This window comes from Chlorocebus sabaeus, chromosome 16 (assembly GCF_047675955.1).
Source record: "Chlorocebus sabaeus isolate Y175 chromosome 16, mChlSab1.0.hap1, whole genome shotgun sequence".
Taxonomy (NCBI): Eukaryota; Metazoa; Chordata; class Mammalia; order Primates; family Cercopithecidae; genus Chlorocebus; species Chlorocebus sabaeus.
In genome coordinates, this window is record NC_132919.1 from 19,291,995 (window position 1) to 19,295,525 (window position 3,531).

General features: G+C 49.5%; 1 pseudogene; it reads left to right on the forward strand.

The window, feature by feature from the left end:
* LOC103242577 (TBC1 domain family member 25-like) lies at positions 1-3,248 on the forward strand (annotated as a pseudogene).
* The last annotated feature ends 283 nt before the right edge of the window (positions 3,249-3,531 follow it).

Sequence of the window (3,531 nt, forward strand, 5' to 3'; positions counted from 1 at the left end):
ATGGCAGCAAAGTGCAAGTCATGGTGAGTTAGGCACAGGCAGCCTCACAGCAGGAATGCCCGGCCCTCCCAGCCCAGGCGGAACCTGCCTGAGTCACCGCCTGGCTGCAGCCCCAGCTGCAGAGCCTCTGCAGACCAGCCCACGCCCCGGCCGTCCTGGAAGGGACCCAGCGGGCACGCCAGGAGGACATGCCAGGGCACGCTTGGGTTGGTACTGCCAGTCTCTTGGGGCCTGGGAAACCCCATTCTGGATCTTAACAGACATTGAATGCACCCTCATCACACAGGAAATATAATGTTTACTCGAAAAATGCAAACAAAAATTAAGTTTTATTTCTTCACAATAATCACACAAATGTAATTTCACAAACATAATACACATTGTTTAGCTCAGACATTTTCTTTTGTGTGTACTTGGTTTGCCCCTTTCTCAATATGAGTGTCTCATCAGTAATCCACAATATTTTCCCTAAGTTTTCCTCAGTGCTTATTTAACACACACAAAAATGTACATGACACATGGGGAGCTGTCAGCATTTTAAAAGCAGAGCCTCATCATGCACCCTCTTCTGCATCTTCTGACCCCACTCCCTCCTGGGCGACCGGGAGCCGCAGTCCGTTCCTCTTGGTGGCCGTGGGAAAGCAGTGGCAAGCACGTTGAATGTGCAAGTAACCAGAGTGTTTCCTGTGGATGGGAGACCACTTTGCCTTCCACTTTGGATCAATGCTCCATGGGCCACTTTGCATGTCCTGGCCTGTGTATTTCTGTGTGTTAGATCCCGGGGATGCTGACTTTTTCAGTCTTCACAGGTGTTGCCGGTGACTGTCCACCAAGGTGGCCCTAAGGGGCTGTTGTAGTTCCAGCTGGCCTGGCAGTGTGCGGCGGTGTGCGGCACTCTGCCGTTTCCCTGCCGTCTGGTGGCATTCCTCACCATGCAATGGCCATTGCATTTGCCCATTTCTTGGAAGGCGTTTGTGTTTTCCTTGTCAGTATCTAGGAGCTCTTTGCATATTACAGCCATCTGTATCACCAGTATTTTCCTGAATCTATCATTTGTTCACAGACTTTATTTATGGTATCTTTTGTTATATAAAAGTTTTTTATAAAGCTAAATGGAACTCTCTTGTTTAGTTTAGATTAGGAGGGTTTCCTTGCCCCAGGATTAATTCCTAATTTTCTGTTAAGATTTTTATTGTTTTATTATTTACTTTGAATCCATCAAGAGTTGATTTTACAAATGCAAATGAAAATGCACATTGATTTTCTCTTTTCTTTATATATATTTTTTGAGAGGGAGTCTTGCTCTGCAACCTCTGCCTCCCAGGTTCAAGCAATTCTCTGCCTCAGCCTCCTGAGTATCTGGGATTACAGGCACCCAACACTATGCCCGGCCAATTTTTGTATATTTAGTAGAGACGGGGTTTCACAATCTTGGCCAAGCTAGTCTTGAACTCCTGACCTCGTGATCTACCCGCCTCCCAAAGTGCTGGGATTACAGGCGTGAGCCACCATACCCAGCCCGCACATTGTATTTTCTTGCAGATGCACAGCCTGTGTGCCAACACCATTTAATAACAGCTCCACCCCTTCCTGAGCCTTTGCTGTGTGCCAGGTCTAAGCACTTACGAACCCTTTAGTTCTCACAAGTACCCAAGAGGCAGGAACTATCACTATTTCCATCTGATAGATGATGAACTGAAGCACACAGGGGTTAAGTGATTTGCATAAGGTCACACAGCTAGTGAGTGATCGAGCCAGGTTTCACCCGAGAATCTGACCCAGCGTCCCCTTGAGGAGACTCATCTCCTGGGGAGTCCGTCCCCCCAGGTTTGCAAACGTATTGCCAGAGTGTGGAATACAGTTTTCCCTAAATTCTGTTCTCATTTCTAGTCTTGAACGTGTCTGCTGCCCCCATCCCCCTTACCAGGGAAACTGCAAGTCACGATGTGCTCAGGTCTGTTTCATCAGCGCCTGCAGAGACCTCGTTGCCGTCCAGCCCATTGCGCATGCGTAGATGCGTGGGGTCGCTCATCCATTCTAATAAAGGATGAATGGGATGCGTGTTGGTTTCCTAGCTCATTGATTTCTGTTTTAATCAATGAGTTTCTTGTTTTAATCAAATAGTTTCTTTTGGTGCTTAAACTATATAGGTCCTTTTATTTTTGTTTTCCTATTATAACACAGAAGGAACGAAAGTCTGCTTTTCCTCTGAATTTGCTGCTGGAGCTCAAGCGAGAGTTCGCCTTGGAAGATGCCTTCCGCATGTGTGAGGTCACCTAAAGTTCGCTGCCCCCTGATCCTCCTGAACATGAGGGAGAACAGGTTGGGTCCCCCAGCCAAGTGGCAGACACTAGTTTTGGTGGCCACAGGGGGCGGCCCGTGCGACAGGCACATGCTGAGGCCTGCCAGTGGAGGAGGTAGTACCTTTGAAGATGCCATTGACCACCTGGCCACAGCCAGCCAGGGGCCTGGTAGCAGGGGGTGTCACCTGAGACAAGCCATCCTGGATGGCCTCATGGATAACATGGGCTTCAGGAGGGACCCTCTGGTCTAGCTGCCCCACCCAACCGCCCTTATTAGCTCCAAGTCCCTCTCCAAGCCTTTGCCAAACTTCCCACACCCACTGCTCTCCTCCTTTTCCTACCCTGATTCCCCATCTTCCTCATCTCCACCATCCAACCAGGAGGCGTCTGCCACTGGTAACATGGCTGTAGGCTCCCCCTTGATGCGAGAGGTAGGCTCCCAGAAAGATCCTGGAAAGTCCCTGCCACCCACACCACCAATGGGGCTGCCCCCACCCCAGGAGTCTGGCAGGGGAACCCATTTATGCTGTTCCTGTGCCTGGCCCTCCTGCTGGAGCACCACATCATGCGCAGTGGGCTGGATGACAATGAGCTGGCCATGTGCTTTGACTGCCTTGGGCGACCTGGGGCGTGTCTTGTGCTGAGCTGGGGCTCTCTTTGCAGATGACCTGCAGTCAGAGGTGGGGGACTCGGAGGAGGGGACTGAGGCCACAGCTGCATCTTGATCAGGCTTTCTCCAGCCCACCATCAGCCCCACTAGATCTCCATTCTTTGCGATGAGGGCCAACACATGAGAACCCACCTCCCTGCCTGCCAACCCTAGACCTGCTGGAGCATAGAGCCCTTTCTCCCCTGGTCTAAGTATGCAGGGCCGTGCTCCAGCACTGTCCCCCCCCGGGAGCCACAGCCTCTTTACTCTGTTTCTGTTGTTTTAACAACCATACTTTACACACATGGAAAAAAAAAATCTCCACCTATTAAATCAAATGTATTGGTTATTCTTTGATATCATTCCTTTTTATTGATTGGCTTGAGAGCTGTGTATTGAAATCTCCCACTGTAACTGTATTTGGATCAAGCTCTCCTTTCAATTCTAGTAACTTTGGCTTTGTGTATTTAACCAACATTTTGCTTAGTTCATACGGGTCTATGACTTTTTTCCTTTATGAGTTTTGCTTTTCATCATCACGTGCTCTAAGCTGAACATCCGCCTGTCTGCGGCTCACAC